Source organism: Antechinus flavipes, chromosome 5 (assembly GCF_016432865.1).
Source record: "Antechinus flavipes isolate AdamAnt ecotype Samford, QLD, Australia chromosome 5, AdamAnt_v2, whole genome shotgun sequence".
In the NCBI taxonomy this organism is placed as follows: Eukaryota; Metazoa; Chordata; class Mammalia; order Dasyuromorphia; family Dasyuridae; genus Antechinus; species Antechinus flavipes.
In genome coordinates, this window is record NC_067402.1 from 39549050 (window position 1) to 39569368 (window position 20319).

The following is a 20319-nucleotide window of genomic DNA, read 5'->3' on the forward strand; positions in this document are numbered from 1 at the left end:
ATAAAATGCCCGTTTTCTCCCCCTCCCTCCCCCCCAGCCAAATTGACTAAATATGTCATGAAGGAGCTCTCTTTTGGCTCTTTGAAAACTTTTGAATACCTTCAATATCAGATAGAACAGGATGGGTGCTTCCTCATGTTCCTACATGGTTTTATTTTGAAAGCTTATCACTAAATATAACTTAGAAATCACAGTCATTTGTGAAAAATATTCTTAAATTTTTATAAATTGAAGTTATATCTGGAGGATAGTGGGCAACTGTTTTGTCTGTTTTGCTATTGATATTATTTCCTAATCTTGTTTAGCAGGGTTCAGAAAATAAGTGGTCGTAGGTTAAGGTCAATAATCATTGAATGAGTAATAAGTTATTCTTAACACTTCTGGGACTTTGGGATATGTCTTTTCTTCTCCCCAGCCAGTAAATTGTTTTCTTGAAAATGTTTATAATTTTTTTTAAATGATACAAGCTGTGAATACTTTATAGAAAATACACAAATATATATAACATGTATACCCATGTGAGATGTGTGCTGCCTTGTGTGGTATAAATGTATAGATACTGCTTGTGTGTATCAAGCCATATTCCACCCCAATGAGGAGGAAGAGAGCCAAGAGTCATGCCTACAGTAGTTAATATGGTATGGTGGGATGGTAGCAGGTAGAGCATGAAATATCTTAAGGCTGGGTAATCTTTTCTCAAGCGTTTAAAAGGAGTACTGTGCTAGAATAATATATATTTGTCCTAATTCCTTAAATGTCTTTGGTTTAAGGATAAAATGATAAATAGTTTGTTGGTCACTCTTAGAGGGTAGGGTAGCTCCTAGCTTACTTTCAGGCTTAAGCACCTTCCCACCAAATTTGGGTTATGTAAAACCATGTCAAACTCAACTAGAAACAGGGGTCACTAAATCATACATAAGGATTCTCCTGAGCTGTATATTGACTCAGAAAACTACATATTAACATTATCTTGTTGTATTTTTATTTATTTTGTTAAATTTTCCCCAATAACATTTTAGTCTTGTTGCATTTAGGATTATAATAGATACTCTGATATCAAAGTCCATCACAAATGTGGTGGGTTTTTTTCATTATTTTAAAAATGTTATTAATATAAATCTTATAGACATATAACAGTTATCAAAATGCTAGTTATAGATATTATGTGTATAGTCATACTTATTTAAGTTTTTATAATCAGCTGTACATAAAATAAGATCTTCAAGGTTGATATCTACTCAAATCATAACTGTACTTTAAATATGATACAATTTAGTAAGCCTCTCGATTTGCTAAAAAGGATACAAAAGGTTAATATAGTTGAAATCTCTATAATAGTTGCAGCTAGCCACTGGAATACTAAATGATACCTCACAAATAAAATATTCACTAGAGTCCTATTTTACTACTACAATTGACACAAACACAGAAAAGAAAGATCATCAGAAGTAGAGAATAGCAAGTAAACCCATTTATCCAAGGAAAAGTTCGAATAAAAATTAGAGAAAAACTGCATATTCTAATATGCCAAAAATACGTGAGAAAATAAGCTCTTCAGCTGGGAATAAAATAATATTTCAGCTCAAACCAAAAGAGAGATACTAGTCTCACACAAAAAGGTCCATTCTAGAAGTCTCTAAGAAGGCAAGCTTGAAAATGAACATGTTGGACCCTGGATTTTCCCTAGCTGTCTATAACCTCTCTCTTCCCTTGTGCTTTTCTAAAGATTCTCTGAAACTATATATCTCTCTTTGAGAAAATTGATCTCTGCAAAGTCTTTTTTTGTTTTTGAAGATACTGTCAGCCTTCCCTCTCTTCCCAATCAGAAGTCACTTCTCCTTATCTAGATGGAGCACAACTCTGCAAACCATCTCCCAGGGTCGGGCAAAAGCAAAGTAGATATTTTTATGTATATAGGTCCTTTTCTTTTGATCTCTTTAAGGTACCAGTGGTTCTCAAAGTATGGTCTAGAGAATCCTGGAGATTTCTGAAACCCTTTTAGAGGGTCTACAAATTCAAAAATAGTTTTTATTTCCAATATGGTAAATGTCTATAAATATAACCCAGATTTTTAAAAAATGCTTTGGAGAGATCTTCAATAATTTTTAATAGGATAAAGATATTGAAAACAAAAGTTTGAGAACCACTGGTATAGACTTATTAGTGGTATTACTGGGTCAAAGAGCATGTAGTTTTAAAGCCCTTTGGACATAGTTCTAAAATGTTCTCCAGAATTATTTACAACTGTACCAAGAATGCACCATTTGTCAATTTTGGTAACTACGAGGTGGTACCTTAGAGTTGTTTTAACTTGCATGTCCATAATTAATAGTGATTTAGAAAAATTTTAAAATATGACTATAGATATCTTTGGTTTCTTCTGAAAATGGTCTGTTTATTTCCTTTGACCTTTTATCAGTTGGGGAATGTTTTTTTTTTTAATGAATTTGATACAATTCTCTATATATTTGGAAAGTGAGGTCACTACTAGAGAAAATTGCTATAAAATTTTTGATATTACTTCATTGTCTATGGATATCTTTTAACCAAATGTGGTTTCCTTCCTTATCTCTTTTAATTATATCTATTTTTTATTAGGTCTATTTTCACATTGGCTGAGATCAAGATTTCTACTCACCTCTCTTTCTACTATAACTGAAACATAGTAGGTTCTTCTACAATCCTTTATTTTTAACTTTGTTTCTTTCTGTATCAATTGTATCTCTTGTAAACAACTCATTGTTTGATTCTGGTTTCTAATTTATTTTGTGGGTTAGATCATCCCATTCACACTCACAGTTATGACTGTGTGTTTTTCTCCTTCTATTTTCTTTTGCCTATCTTCTCTCTCCTTTTATCTTGTCCTTCCTCAAAAGTATTTTTTGCTTCTGAACACTGCCTCCTTTAATCTACCATCCTTTTTGTCCAATCTCCCCCATATCTTCTATTACTTTTCCTCCTGTTTTATTGCTGAGTAAAAAAGATTGATATGCTCAATTGAGCATGTCTACATATTTCCTTCTTGAACCTGTTCTGATAAGAATGAAATTTAAGCATTGTATGTCACGTTTACATCAATTTCACCTTTATTACTATTAAAAGCTCTTCCTTGTGTAATTATTTTATGTGAGAAAATTTCCCCATTCTACTCCTTCCCTTCCTTTCCTCTTCTTCCAGTTCATCTCTTCTTTCTCATTCCTTTTTTGAAATCATCCCAACAAAATCAAATCACACTCATACCTTCTGCCTATGTAGATTCCTTTTGACTGCCCTAATAATAATAGAGTTCTTAGGAGTTACATATATCCCTTCCTATAAAGAATATAAAGTTTTACTTCATATTTACTTTATGAGTCCTTTATAATTATTCTTTCATGTTTACTTTTTTATGCTTCCCTTGAGTTTTGTGTTTGAATGTCAAACTTTCTATTTCTGTTTTTTTTTTTAAATTAGGAATGCTTGCACATTCTCCATTAAATATTCTTTCTTCTTCTTGAGGAATTGTACTCAGTTTTACTGAGTAGGTTATTGGTTGCAATCTTAGCTCCTTTGCATTTCAGAATATCATACCCCAAGTCCTGATCCTTTAATTCAGAACTTGCTAAATCTTTTGTGATCTTGACTACAGCTCCATGATATTTGAATTTTTCCTTTCTGACTGCTTACAATATTTTCTTCTTGACTTGGAGCTCTGGAATTTAGTTATACTATTACTGGGAGTTTTCATTTTGGAATATCTTTTAGGAAGTGATTTGGGGATTCTTTCAATTTTTATTTTGCCCTCTGGATAAAAAATATCAGGGCAGTTTTCCTGAATAATTTATTGAAATGTGATGCCTTTTGTGATCAGAGCTTTCAACTAGTCCAATAATTCTTAAACAGTGTAAAAGAATCTGGGTATAAACCAATATCCTATATTATATGTCAAGATGAAGTCAAAATGAGTTCATGATTTATACCATAAACAAATTAGGAGTTCAAGGAATAACTTAACTGTTAGATCAGTGGAGAAGGGAGGACTTTAAGACCAAACAAGAGATCAAAAAGCATTATAAGATGCAAAATGGACATTTTGATTGTATTAAATTAAAATTGTTTTGCATGAATGAAACCAATGCGCCAGGATTGGAAGGAAAGCAGAAAGCTGGGAAACAATTTTCAGATCAAATGTCTCTGATAAAGGCCTCAATTCTCAAATGTATAGAGAGAACTGAGTCAAGTTTATTAGAATACATGTTATTTTCCAGTTGATAAATGTTCAAAACATAAGAACAGGCAGTTTTCAGATGAAGCAATCAAAGGTGTCTGTAGTCACATAAAATATGCACTGTCATTATTGATTAGAAAAATGTAAATTAAAACAACTCTGAAGTATCACCTCACACCAATCAGATTGAACAATGTGATAGAAGTGAAAAGTGATAAATGTTGGAAGGTATGTGGGAAAATTGGGACACTAATGTATTAGTGTAGTGAGTACACAAATGTATTCAAAACTGAAGTTGTGAACTGATTTAGCTATTCTGGAGAGCAATTTAGTTGACCCAGTAATACCACTACTAGGTCTATATCCCAAAGAAATTTTTTAAAAAAAATTAAAAGATTCTAAATTTGTACAAAAATATTTATAGTAGCTCATTTTGTAGTAACAAAGAATTAGAAATTAAGGGGATACCCATCAAATGCACAATCAAATGATTGTGATAGAATACTGCTGTGCTATAAGAAATGAATTTTGAAAAAAACTTGGAAAGACTTACAGGAACTGATACTAAGTGAAATGAGCAGAAACAGAAGAACATTGTATGATAATCTACTGTGAATGACTTAGCCCTCTCAGCAATTCAGTGATCCAAGACAATTCCAAAGGAGTCATGATGAAAAATGCTATCCACCTTCAGAGAAAGAATTGATGCAGGCTGAATGCAGATCTATATATACTATTTTTCACTTTATTTTTAAAATCTTTTTTTCTGTATCGTCTTTATAATATCATTAATACAGAAATATGTTTTGCATGATTGTATATGCATATCAAAATGCTTACTGTCTCATGGAATGGAAGAGGATAGGAGAAAATTTGGAACTCCAAATTTTTAAAAATAAATATTTAAAATTAATAAAATATTAGTTCAAAAACAAATCTAGTCCATTAATTCTTAAATTATCCTTTATTAATCTATTTTTCAAGTCAGTTTTTTTTTCATTGAGATTTTTCAGATTATCTTTTTTTTCTTCAATATTTTGATCTCACTGGCTATTTTATCCTCTAGTTCTAGGACATCAAGGCAGTTTTCGTTGATGATTTCTTGAAATCTATTGTCTAGGCTTTTTAAAATTTTCATCATGGTTTTCAGGTAGTCCAATAATTCTTAGATTGTTTCTCCTGGATCTATTTTCCAGGTCAATAGTTTTTCTGATGAGATATTTTGCATTTTCTTCTATTTTTTCAATTTTTTTTTGGATTTATTTGATTGATTCTTTATGTCTCATTGAGTCATTCACTTCCATTTGTTAAATTCTAATTTTCAGTGAATTATTTTTTTCAGTTAGTTTTTTATCTCCTTTTTCATTTGGCCAATTAAACTTTTAAATGAGTTTTGCTCATTGGATTTTTTTCTATGTCACAAATTCTATTTTTTGAGAAGTTTTTTTCTTTTTCCATTTTGCCAAATCTACTTTTAAGGAGTTATATATTTCTCATTTCACCAAATTTATTTTTAAGGAGTTTTCTTCAGATAATTTCTGTTTCCTTTTCCAAACTCTCCTGAAAAGCTCTAATTTCCTTTCCCCATTTTTCTTCTAACTCTCTTTTAAGATCTTTTTTGAATTTTTCCAAGAGAGCCTTATGAGATGAAGACCAACTCATGTTACTCTTTGAGGCTTCATCTGGAGACATTTTGTCTTTAGTGTCCTCAGGGTTTGAGGTTTGTTCTTCCCTGTTTCCATAAAAGATATCTATGGTCAGAGGTCTTTTTTGCTTTTTTGCTCATCTTTGAAGGTTAAGGTCTGTTCTTAGGGCAAAGAGTAGATTGTCCTAAGCTTCCTCTATAGGCTAAAGAGGCTTCATGCTGCCCTGGGGCACATGTTGCTGGCTTCCTTCTCGTGCTGGATGAGCATGACCAAGTCCAGCAGCACACTATTTGTCTTCTATAGTTGCTTTGGAGGTCTCACAGTTAATCTGCTGATGCACTAGCTTCTGAACCAGGACAGAATAGCCAACACTGCTGTATTTGGCCTAAGAGCCTCCTAGTAGGTCTCCTTGGCTCATGGAAGCCATTTGGCCCTGGATCTCCCTGTGCTGCTCCAGATTACTTCCCCTTCCCTCACTCCCAATTGACACAGAACTTTGCTGAAGTTCTTCCAAAATATCTTCTGAAAATTTCTAACACTCCAGATATTCTGTCACTCCAAACCAGTTCAGAGGCTTGATCTGGTGTTCATCTGAGAAAAGCCAGGAAGAGCTCAAACAAAGGCCTGTCTAACTCTCCACCATCTTGGCTCCACCTCCAAATTTATGGTTTCTTAAAGTCTTATGGAGTCATTAACTACTTACCAAATTTTAATTGTTAAGGAATTTTTTTCTTCAGTGAGCTTTTGTATCTTTTCCCCATTTGACCCACTCTGCTTCCCTTCTGGGAGTTTATGTGAATCTTTTAGAATTTTGTTATTCTGTTTTTTAATAATATTTTATTTTTCTCAATTATATGCAAAGATAATTTTTGACATTTTTTTAAAAATTAAATTCCAAATTTTCTCCCTCTTCCTCACTTTCCCTCTCCCTAACAAGGTAAGCAATTTGATATGCATATGTTCAATCATGTTTCTATACATATTTCCACATTATTCATATTGTGAAAGAAGACACAGACCTCTTCTGCTGACCTGCTAAATTGTCTTGGGCTAAAAAATGTCTCACTGATTTTTGTTGACTCAGCTTTTCCAAAATTTGATTTAAGACATTATTTTAAAGTTGTTTGGTGGGGAGTGTTAGGAGAATTCGGCCGGATGTTGGCTCCAACATGATTACTAGTGTTCTTTATCTTTCACTAGTCATTCTCCTGTTAAGAAAGATAGGATTGAGCCTTTTCCTAAGAGGAAGGTATTAAAGTGCTTTTTTCATAATTCATGCATTTTGTCAAAGTATTTGCACCAATAATTATGGTGTTTATCCATCTGCACTGGTTTTCAATTTTGTAAGGAAGCTATTCTGCCACCACCCTTGAAGTAAATTTTTTGTAACTTAGAATATTAACTACCTAAGTTTCTGTTTCTTGTTTGAGCCAACTGGGATTTTTATATTGTGTTCAATTTGAAACCATTAAATTACTACTTTCCCACATCCTCCTTCTTCAAGGATTCCCTCTTTCCTCTAATTTTTTTGTTTCTCAAGAGTCTCTAGTAAAGCTTTTGAGTAGTAAATTGCTTACTGTACTTTGAACTACTTTTACTCCTTCCTTTTGTTACCTTGACCTTTTGACTTTTGCTTTCAGACACTGATTAAGAGAATGTTTTTCTAATAAACTTCTATTTTCCAGATTTTGTTCTGCATGGTTTTTTATTGTTATTCATTATAATTGGACAAGATCGTGTTTAAATTTCTAGTGAGTTCACCAGATAAATAATTTAGTACAATAGGAAAAAAAAAATCATTGATTTAGATACCAGAGGACTTGGGTTCAAATTTTACCTCTGATGGTTACTCCCTGTGTGATTTTGGATATATCTCTTGATTTTATTGGGCCTCATATTATTCATCTTTCAAATGGGAGAATTGGAAGCACTTCTGAGATGCTTTCTAGCTATGAACCTGTGATCCTAAACTTAGCTCTCTTGTTTGGTTTCTGCCATGATACTACTACTAATAATAGCTGAAGTAGTTTGGCACCCTAAGAGAGAAATAGGAGGAAGCTTATTCCAGGTGGATCAACAGCTTCATCAGCTTCACTATCACTTCCTCTTAGATCCTTATAAATCCAATCTGGAATCCAAGAGCCCTAGAAATAACAGGTGATGCTCTCCTTCCCATTCAGGCCTCCAAACCAGTGGCCTTGCTTTGAGCTCATAACTAAGCGCTAGTGCAGCTAGGTGGTACAATGGATAGTGGATTCCTGGCCCTGAAGTCAGTAAGACTTTTCTTCCTGAATTATTTTCTGGCCTTAGAAATTACTAGGTAAGTGACCCTGGGCAACTCATTTAACCTTGTCTGCCTCATCTGTAAAATAATTTGGAGAAGGAAATGGTGAATCACTCTCAAATGGGGTCACAAAGATTCAGATACAATTAAAAGAACTTTATGACAGTAATAACAAATGGTTGTAACCATTCTCAGTAAGAGCAAGCCACATGGGAAAAGAGCTGTGTCATCTCCACTACCATCACCACTAACTGCCAGCCAACTGCCACCAGTGGTCAGGAGAAGCAATGAGTCCTAGAAGCAGCAGTCCCTGAACCATTAACCCTATTTCCAGCCTGGCTTCTGTAGTCACAGTCCAGAGAAATAATCCTTGTGACAATGCAGCCTGGTGACTTTCTCTGCATAGTGTTAGCACTCACTTCCTCAGCAGCCAGTTACTGAAATTCTTGTCACTGAAATCCTTGGCACTATCAAATGCTTAATATATCAGAAGCCAATATAGTTTTATTCATTGAAATGCTACTAAAATAAGATGTATCACTAAATGCCTTGTTGTTGCAGTCAAAATACCTCAGGACTCTTCCATCTAACCTTCAGCTGAAACTTCCGATATGAGTCAGCTCCCATAATTAGAAGGTGAGTTTCTTGAAATTAGGGACTGTCTCAATTCACTTCACTATGATTAGAATGTTAATTTCTTGAGAGCAGGGTCTGTTTTGCTTTTCCAATTATGTCGCCAGAGATTAGCACCATCCTTTACATGTTGTCAGCACTTAATAAATGCTTTTCATTCATAATACAAATATTTTAGTCTACCAAAGTTAAGACACTTTAAGCAAAAATAAATCAAAGAGGAAGAAATCAAATGGAAAGTCCCCAGGTGACCTTGACTGAAACAATAAAGCAATGTTGGTAATATACTTTATTTAGTGGCACTTTAATTAATAAAGTAACATTGATTCCTCATCTGTAATCTAGAAATATGAAATCATTGTAGAATAAGAATGAATTTATTAAGCACTTAGCATGTGCAAACTACTGTGCTGAGTACTGAAAATATGAATGGAAAAACACATTTGGAGGGTTCCAGCAGCAAATTAAATGGAAGTCTCATGATCCATACAATTCATCAGGAAAGCACAGATTAATGTCTGTTCTTTAATGTCATTTTTCCTTATAAAATTGCATCTGCCTCTGATGTTGAGCCATTTGACAATGCCAAGGACTCTGGTGGCAAGAATTTTCTTTCTTGGGTTTTCAGTAGCTATGGCTGTGACACTTTCAGGAACAGTAGCTGGGCTGCATCTCCATAGGAATGGCCTTTTAAGTTGATGGCTGAGGGCCCTGCAATGTTTGCATCACTCTTGTTAATGTTCTTGGGTCCAGGGTCCTGGACTGTATAAACAGGGTCTGAGTAGAAATGGTAGTCAGATTTGTGGTGAGTTGACTTGTCTGGCACATCCTACCTCCTGTCTCTCCTTTAGGGTGCCCTGCTGTTTAGATAGGCTGACCTACCTACCTTGTGTGTGACAGTTGGTTGGTACTTAATAGGGATGACTGACTATATCTTCATAGGAGTTGAACTGAATTCCTTAAAACTTAAAAAAATTAATACCTACATGATAGAAATCTTACCATACCTACGGTATGGTATATGGACTTATAAAATGGATTGTAATAAATCTAAAAAATATCTAAACAAAAGCCCCTACAATATGAACAAAGCAGAAAGATGAACATTCCCTTTCCGAAAGGAAGAAGATGATTAATTGGTTCAAGCTTTGATCTGAAGACATCTCTTTAGAGAATATTTAATTCCTCTTGAGGTGGCACATTCTGCTTTTGCATAATTCTAATTGTTAAGGTTTTTTTTTTTACCTTAAGCCCAAATCTTCTCCCATTGTCTTGACACTAATTATCTTTATTGGGCAAGTCAGTTTCTTTATTTCTATAACTGAGAGGGTTAAAGTATCCAGGACTCTTCTAGCACTAACTCTATGTTGCCTGCTAGATGTCTACCAGCTTTTCCAGTTCCACATATCTAAAGCAGAAATCATCATCTTCCCAAGAAACCCACTGTTCCTCAAAACTTTCCTTTTCTATTGGGGATGCTATAATTTTCCTTGTCACTGAAACTCTGGAACTGTCTTCAGTTCTTCCCCTCTCCCTCATTCTCTACTTGCCAAATCTTCTTGATTTTACTTCACAACACTTTTTTCAAACAAGCCATTCTCCAATTGAAAAATTGTCAAAGGATATAAATAGACAATTTTTAGATGAAGAAATTAAAGCTATTTTTAATCATACCAAAAACTCCCTAATTTGCTATTAACTAGAAAAATGCAAACTAAGACAACTTTGAGGTACCACTTCACACCTCTCAGATTGGCTAAAATGACAAGAAAAAATGATAAATGTTGGAGGGAATGTGGGAAAACTAGGTCAGTAATACATTGTTGGTGGAGTTGTAAATGGAGTCAACCCTTCTGGAGAGCAATTTGGAACTACATCCAAAGGGCTATCAAACTGTGCATACTCTGTGATCTAGCAACATCTCTACTGAGTCTGTATCCCAAAGAGATCATAAAAATGGGAAAAGAACCCACATGTGCAAAAAATGTTTGTAGCAGTTCTTTTTATAATGGTATAAACTAGAAAGTGAGTAGATGCCCATCAGTTGGGGAATGGCTGAGAAACTTATGGTATATGAATGTAATAGAATATTATTGTTCTGTAAGAAATGATCATGCTGATTTCAGAAAAGCCTGAGAAGACTTGCATGGACTGATGCTAAGTGAAGTGAATAGAACCAAGAGAATATTGTACACAAAAGATTATGTGATGATCAGCTCTGATGGATTTAACTCTTCTCAAAAATGAGGTAATTCAAGGCAGTTCCAATAGACTTGTCATGGAAAGAGCCATCCACATACAAAGAGAGGACTATGGGAACTGAATATGGATCAAAGCATAGCATTTTCATCTTTGTTATTTATTTGCTTGTTTTTTTCTTTCTCTTTCCCCCTTTGATATGATTTTTCTTGTGCACAATATTAAATATTTTTAGAAGAATTGCACATGTGTGTATCCTATATTTAATTACTTGCTGTCTAGGGGAGTGGGGTGAGAGGAGAGAGGGAGAAAAATTTGGAACACAAGGTTTCACAAGGGTGAATGTTGAAAATTATCTTTGTATGTATTTTGAAAAATGGAAAGCTATTATTATTTTATTTTAAAAATAAAAAAATAAGCAACATTTCATTTAACCATTCCATTCAATGGCTTGAATACTGGATTTGGAGTTAGGAAAACCTGAGTTCAAATATGGCCTGAGATACTTAATAGCTATATAACCCTGGACAAGTCATTTAACTTCAATCTGCCTCAGTTTCCTTAACTGTAAAGTGGGCATAAATTATAATAACATCTATCTTACAGGGTTCCTATAAGGACAAAATGAGATAACATAGATAAAGAACTTTGTAAAACTTAGATTGCTACGTAAATGCTACTACTTATTATTTTCATTCATTCATTCATCATCATCACCATCACACTCTATTGCCAGAAAAACAGAAATACTAATTGTTCAACAAAATAGACATATATTTTACCTCAATGTATTCTTACAAGACATCTTTCATCAATTAGACAATCAATAAATATTTACAGGCAGCTATTGAAAGGATAATTTGCAATGAAGAGACAAGACAAGGAGCCCAGGAAGGAAACTATTTCTGTACTCCAAGCCAGAGATGGTGAGAGCCTGAACTAGGTAGTATACTCCCTCCTCTTCTAGGCCTTTAAGAATTCCTGTCTTTTTCATTGGTCCATCATGGGAAATGATGGAAACTATTGGAACCATTATGAAAAAATAATACTATGGATCATTTTTCTTCAATCATACCTACTATATTAAAAAGATGAGTTTTTTGAAGAGCCTACAATTTGTAATTATTGAGGGCAATCAGCAATTTTCTAATACAATCCAGTTCTATCTCTTCACCTGATTCATTATTAAACCAATGGTCTACCACTCCAAATGCAGAGTCATCTGGACAATATACATTTTTCATCTATTTGTTTTTCTCTTCATAGATTGTTAGGCCTACCTCTTTGGCATGGGTATGGTTCTTGGAGAAGGGACTCTGAAATATTCTAGGACTTCAAGCAATCAGTGAATGATCATGCATAAATGGAGACACTCTAAGATACTTAGTTTCTTCTTTTTAAACATTTTGAAGCCCTCCTCTGAAACACAAACATTCCTGGACATTGTCTTCATTTTTAATATGTTATTTTGTACTCATGATCAGAATAAGACTCTGTTTGAGAATAGGAATGAGAAATGAAATGACAATACTGTATTTATGGACAAGTTATTTAGCTTCTCAGATACTTATTTTCCTCATTCAGAAAATGGAGCTAGTAATGTCATTAACTTCCTAGAATTGTGAGGATAGAATGGGATAAGGTATGTAAAGTGCTTTGAAAACCATAAAGTACTCTCTAAATGTGAATAATTATTATTAAGGAAAGTTTCTATTCTTTCTTTTATCAATGAAGCTTCTATGATTTATACACACACATTTATATATATATATATACATATATACATACATATATATATGTATGTATATATGTATATATATATATCTATATATATACTCATAGGATTGTTTTTTTTTTAATTAAATAGTATTTTATTTTTCTTCCCAGTTTCATGTCAAGGAAATTTTTATCAATCATTTTTACAAGATTTTGAGTTCCAAATATTTCATCCTCTCTCTGTTCCCCTTTTCTGAAGATAGTAGGTAGTTAAATATATTTTATACATATGCTATCATGTAGAACATTTTTCAATATCAATTGTTTAGATCTGTCTTTATTTGTATGAAAAGTTTTTTGTAATTGTGTTCATATAGTTCCTGGGTATGTCGTGGTAGGTAGAACACCTAAGCATTTTATAGTGTTTACAATTATTTTAAATGGAATTTCTCTTTCTATCTCTTGCTGTTGGACTATGTTGTTCATTTAAAGAAATGCTGATGATTTATGTGGGTTTTTATTTTATATCCTGTAACTTTGTTTCTAGTACTATATTTAGTGGTGATAATGAGCATCCTTGTTTCACCCCTGATTTTCTTGGGAAGGCATCTAGCTTATTTTGATTACAGATAATGTTTGCTGATGGTTTTAGATAGATATTACTTCTCATTTTAAGGAACACTTCTTTATTCCTATGCTCTCCTGTGGTTTTTTTTTTTTAATAGGAATGGATATTGTATTTTGTCAAAAGCATTTTCAGCATTTATTGAGACAATCGTATAATTTCTGTTGGTTTTGTTAAGGATGTGGTTAATTATGGTAATAGTTTTCCTAAAATTGAACCAACCCTGTATTCCTGGCATAAATCCCACCTGGTCATAGTATAAAATCCTTGTGACATATTGTTGTAATTCCTTTGCTAGTATTTTATTTAATTTTTTTTTTGCATCAATATTTGCTAGGGAAATTAGCCTATAATTTTCTTTCTCTTTAATTTCTTCTTTATTGGCAATCTCACCTTTTTAATTTTTGTACTGGATATTTGATTTTTTAAAATAACTTTTTATTGATAGAACCTATGCCAGGGTAATTTTTTACAGCATTATCCCTTGCACTCACTTCTGTTCCAATTTTTCCCCTCCCTCCATCCACCCCCTTCCCCAGATGGAAGCAGTTCTTTACATGTTGAATAGGTTACAGTATATCCTAGATACAATATATGTGTGCAGAACCGAACAGTTCTCTTGTTGCAAAGGAATAGTTGGATTCAGAAGGTAGAAATAACCCGGGAAGAAAAACAAAAATGCAAGCAGTTTATATTCATTTCCCAGTGTTCTTACTTTGAGTGTAGCTGCTTCTGTCCATCCTTGATCAATTGAAACTGAATTAACTCTCTTTACCAAAGAGATCCATTTCCATCAGAATACACCCTTAAACAGTATCGTTGTTGAGGTATATAATGATCTCCTGGTTCTGCTCATTTCACTCAGCATCAGTTCATGTAAATCTCATTAGTCCTCTCTGTATTCATCCTGCTGGTCATTCCTTACAGAACAATAATATTCCATAACGTTCATATACCACAATTTACTCAACCATTCTCCAACTGATGGGCATCCATTCATTTTCCAGCTTCTAGCCACTACAAACAGGGCTGCCACAAACATTTTGGCACATACAGGTCCCTTTCCCTTCTTCAGTATCTCTTTGGGGTATAAGCCCAGTAGAAACACTGCTGGATCAAAGGGTATGCACAGTTTGATAACTTTTTGAGCATAGTTCCAAATTGCTCTCCAGAATGGCTGGATGTGTTCACAATTCCACCAACAATGTATCAGTGTCCCTGTTTTCCCACATCCCCTCCAACATTCCGCATTATCTTTCCCTGTCACTCTAGCCAATCTGACAGATGTGTAGTGGTATCTCAGAGTTGTCTTAATTTGCATTTCTCTGATTAATAATGATTTGGAGCATATTTTCATATGTCTATAAATAGTTTCAATTTCTTATTCTGAGAATTGTCTATTCATATCCTTTGACCATTTATCAATTGGAGATATTTGATTTTTTAAAATCAAATTAACCAATGGCTTATCTATCTTATTGGATTAAAAAAATAGATCCTAGATTTATTGGCTCAATAGTTTTTTTTTTTAACTTTTAATCTTATTAATCTCACCTTTCGGAATTTTTCATATGGTGCTCAATTGGGGATTTTTAATTTGTTCTTTTAAACATTTTTTAGTCGCATGTCCAATTCACTTATTTATTCTTTTCCTTATTAATGTATGAATTTAGAGAAATGGAATTTCCCCTAAGTATCACTTTGGTTGCATCCCATAAATTTTGGCATATTGTCTAATTGTTGTCATTCTCATCATTCTTTTTAATGAAATTATTGATTGTTTCTATAATTTGTTCTTTAATACACTGATGTTTTGGAATGGGTTTATTTTAAAAATTATTTTAAATCTATTTCTCCATTGCCTTTTATTAAATATAATTTTTATGTATTAAAGATCATTGGTTTAAAATGGAAATGTCATAAAAGCCAAGGAATCCAACTCTTTCATTTTTATAAAGGAGGAATGTTTCTCTTCTATAAAAGAGAACCATGCAAATACAGATTCTATCAGTTTGCTTGGATGTGTCAACCACATGGAAGACACTAGGGGAGGTGCTTTTAGAAGACTCATAAGGACTAGAGCATATATGAATATTCCATTATTGGTTCCAGTTGACTGACCACATGGTTGGAAGCCAATCTTCCATTGACTACATAGCCAGAGCTGTCCTTGGTTCTAAAAGGACTGAGCCAACATTGATCATAGTTTTGCTGCACCTGATTCTGAAGAACCAAAGTGGCTCTTTGATTAATGATTTTTGGTGAAAGAATCATGATATAAGAAGAATGAATACAATACCTACTTAGGATTCTCCCCACAATGGGTTGGATCATTAGACTTTTTATTCACTTTTCCAATCTAAGTGACAACCTGAACCAGGAGCATGAGCTATAGGAATCCAGGAGGCTAGAAATCCAAGCTAGATGTTGTAGTCATCTCATCATCAAAGCCCTGATGGTCAAAGATATGGATCTCCAGCTCAGCAGAATCTAGTAGCAATGCCACCTTTGGACATGAACTTTGTGAGAAACTGGGAAAATTGGAGTATTAGGAAAGGTTTCCAAGAGGAGATAGCTGAAACCTCAGTTGGATTTTGGGTGAAGATAAAGATTCTAAGAGGTGGATGTGAGAAGGGAGTACATCCTGGAAGTGGAAGGGAGAAGGGGAGAAGTGTAAGTAAAAGCAGAGAGGCAAAAATGGGATGTCAAGGCTCGGGAACAGTTAGGCTTATTTCATGGGAACATAACAAGCCTGAGTGGGGAATAATGTGAAATAAGACAGGAAAGTCAATATAGACTCATCCTGGGAGAGGTTTTAAAAGTCAAGATCTTGAAACTGGAAGGGACACCAAAGGGTCATCAAGATAGTATTCTTTCATTTTCCAGATAAGAAAACAGGAGGTCATAGAATTTGAGTGACTTGCCAAGACTACACAGATAGTTAAAGTGGGATTTGAATCCAGGTAATCCAGTATACTCTCTGCAATACTGCTTAAAGAAACCTACTGACAACTCATGAGCAGCAAATGACATAGTTAGACCTATATAAATAATGTGGCATTTATAGATAAGACGGACATGACAATGGGTGACACCTTCTATGGTGTTCATTATGGAGCTCAGGCACCTGCACATAGCTGAATTGGAAATCTCTCTCTGATATTCTAGGATTCACATAATTCCTAAACTTTTTAAATATTCCAAATTAGAAAGAACGGGTCACTAGCATTTGGGACAATGAACTCTCTGCCTTTCTTTTCTTATTGAACACGATCAAGGCCTCAAATCAGGTATGGCATTTGCCCTTCCTGGTACTCCCAGGTCCTAGAAGTCATTTCCCCCAGTTGTTAGTCATTTACATTTGTCTGCACACCAGACCAATTTCTGGGGCCTCATCAATAGTAAAGTTCTGCATGTAGCAAAGACCCTAATAGATTTTTTGTGGTAAAAGATATAGCTTCTGAAACTTTGTAAAGAGGCACCACATCCCTTCCTCTTTTCTCTCAACAGAGTTGTATCTTCCTCTTTCGGCCACGTCTTACTTTTGAATAGTGCTGTCCTTAAAATATTTCACTTCCTATCTCCCTTTTTTAGATATATACTCCATCTCCCACAAAAGAACACTTTAAACCACTCCCAACTATAGTCTCAATAGTAAAATTCCATGATATTCCACGGAGTATTGGAAAAACTTTTTTTTTTCATTTTAGAGTTGAATGGAACCCTTATTTGAATAATGAAGAAACTGAGGGCCTCAGAGACAGTGATTTGTTCAAGGTCACATAGGTCATGAATTTCAAAGGTAGGGTGTGAATATAAAAGAAGCTGACTCAACAGTCACTGTTCTTTCCACTATAGACAATTCTGCCTTTCCTTGAAGAGAACTGCATTCCAGTATTCTGACTTGATGTACCCCTGTGACTATAGGCAAATGATTACTATTATCTGAGCCTCTGTTATTTTATCTATAAACAAGGCATTATGACTTCAGGGAATTGCTGGTTAAAGTAAGATTATGGGCCAAAAGCACTTTTAAAAACTTTATAAACGTTCACTCTTTTAGATGTTCTAGAGCTTCTTCTTGGTTTATGACTTTTTGCATTGTTTTTTTTTGGTTAAACCTGCAGCTGAGTCTGTGGTTTTCTTAAAGGCATCATCCATGTGAATTAGATCAAGACACTTTTGTTTTATAATTGTTACCCAAATTATTCCCTCATCTCCTTATATCTTTCCACAGATCTTCTCGGTAGATTTTTTTCATCCATTTAATAACATAATAATGAATGAAGTATATTTCATGTAACAACTGAATGAAATATATTTCACCTACTCAACCTTTTTTTTTTTTTTGTAAAAAATGGCCATCCCACTAATCTATATCCATTCATCATATGTTGTTTTTCTTTTCTTATCATTCATTTCTTCACTGGTATCTAGTTATGTGAAGCAAGTAATCAGAAGACTGGGTTTTCATCAACAGCCCAATTACAAACTAACTGTGTGACATTGGGCAAATAAATCATACTTCTCTCAGAGCCTCATTTCCCTCATCTATCAAATGCTAGGAACTGGTCTAAATGACCTTTAAAATTCTTTTTATAACAAATACTTGATTTATAAATTAATTTATATTTTCTACTCTAAGATATCTTCTAGCATTCATGGTAAGTGTTCTAGGGGCCCTTCTGAAGAGCATTATTATGTGGTGTTGAGAGAGCCAGTCTTAGAACCAGGAAGACATGTTTATGGCTTCCTTTTAACACATACTATTTATTTGACCATGAATAAATCACTTATTCTCTCAGTGTCTCCGAGGACTCTCTAAAATGATAAATTATAGATGAGCTAGTTGCCCTTCTCTTTGGTGGAAGAAATACACTAATGGGGAATTCCTGTATAGATGAAATTGGATGGAAACCAATAGAGCTGTTCCAAAAACTAACATTCTATATTCTGATGTCCCTTCAATGCTTTCACATTTCATGTCATAAATTTCCAGTTCTAAATTCTATGTTCTAATGAACAATTTTCCTCTATTCTAAGGCTTCTTTTAAAATCCTAAATTCTCTAAGATTCTTTGTAGCTTGAATGTTATATTTTCTAAAGCCCCTTCTAGCTTTAAGTATTTTGTGATCTAGTATCCTTCCTAATTAGAATATTTTGTTTTCTAAGGTCCTTTCCAGATTTAATACCTTTTGTGCTTAGATTCCTCCAAGACCTATTTTCTAAGGTCCTGGAATATTCTATTTTCGAAGGTTCCTCCCAGTGCTAACATGCTACATTCTAAGTTCCCTTCTATCTTGAAGATTTGACCTTTTAAGATTTACCCCTCCCTTTAAAGACTCTAACACTTTGTGATTCAATTAATTGCACAACTCTTCAAGAGAACTTTAAAATACTTCAATGGTGCAGGAGCTCCCAAAATTGCTCCATCTACTTAGATTTCTTCATCTCATGTTACAGTGAGTGATGAGTAGGACTAGATAATCACCAAGAACATCCAACTTTAAATTGTTTGAATCTGTGTGTATAGCCCTTTTATATTTGATGACAGTTCTAGCCAACAAATAAATTAGTCCCCACATTTTTCAGCTCTTTTTATGCCTACTAGATACAAGACACTGTTTAAAGAGATCCAAAGGAAACAAACAAATCTAAGGAAACAAATTCTAAATCTCAAAAGTTTGAAATTTCATGTATCAATTATCACTTAAAATATATTTTTTTGTTTTCTATTCTTGATGTCTTTAAATATTTGCTTTTTGTTTAATATTTAGTTCAAATATCAAGAGAACAAGATGATATGATGATCAACTATGGTAGACTTGGTTCTTTTCAACAATGAGGTGATTCAAGGCAATCCAATAGATTGAAGGAGCTAACTGCTCCAGAGAGATGAGCTTGCAGCCTGAATGAGCTTTAAAGCATAATATTTTCTCCATTTTGTTGTCATTGTTGTTTGTTTGCTCGTTTCTTTCATTCTCAGGTTTTCTTTCACTATTAAATCTGATTTTTCTTGTGCAGTATGATGAATATGGAGATATGTTTAGAAGAACTGTATATATTTAGCTTGTATTGGATTGCTTGCTGTCTTGTGAAGGGTGGAGAGAGGGAATAAAAATTGGAACACAAGGTTTTGCAAAGGTGAATGTTGAAAATTATCTTTGCATGTATTTGGAAAAATAAAATATTAAAACAATTAGTTCAAATAAATTTTTTACAGATTAGAGAAATATATGGTACAATTTCTGCCCTCAAAGAGCTTATAGTCTTGTTGGAGATTTAAGATGCTTTTACATTAAAAAAAAAGTAAAGAACAACACAAAAAGTCAATAAGCAGCAAATGAGTAATCTATAAAATAAATTCTATGGAGGAGGGGTGGCCAGAAAAAGAAGAAATGCCTTCCAGATGATTAGAAAAGACATCTGGGCATTGATGATTGGGCAAGGAGAAAAGTAAGAGTTTGGTGTTTGTGAGAGAAATATTTCAATTAAGAAAAGCAGTCAGGTGAGAAATGAAATGGCTGCCCTGAACCTCATTCATAAATAAGGAATCTGGGAGAAGTTCTCCTATATCTACCTTCTACTCTCTCTAGTCAGAAGGAGGGAGGAGCTATAGGGGTAGAGGAGACAGTGGTCCAACTATGGAATAATAAAAAGCTGAGCTAAATCAGAAATGAAAAGGAACTGCTCCATGAAAACATACCAGGTTCTGAGGCCTAGTACTCAGACAATCTTCTAGTGGTATTCACTAAAAATCTGACTTTTAGTGATCATACTTTTCAATTCAATTTAAAACCTTTCATTAAGCACCTAATGTATGCAAAAAATTGTGTCAGTCTGGTAACTGGGCTGTGCTCATATGTATGTCCTTTTTACCTGGTATTTTGACAAGAATAGAAATAGCTGATGCAAATATTGTAATGGGTGTGAGTGCCAAGTATGAGCTGGCTCAGCAGGTTCCTGCCTCACTTCCCTTGAGCCTTTTATAGGAAAGGAAATAGAAGGT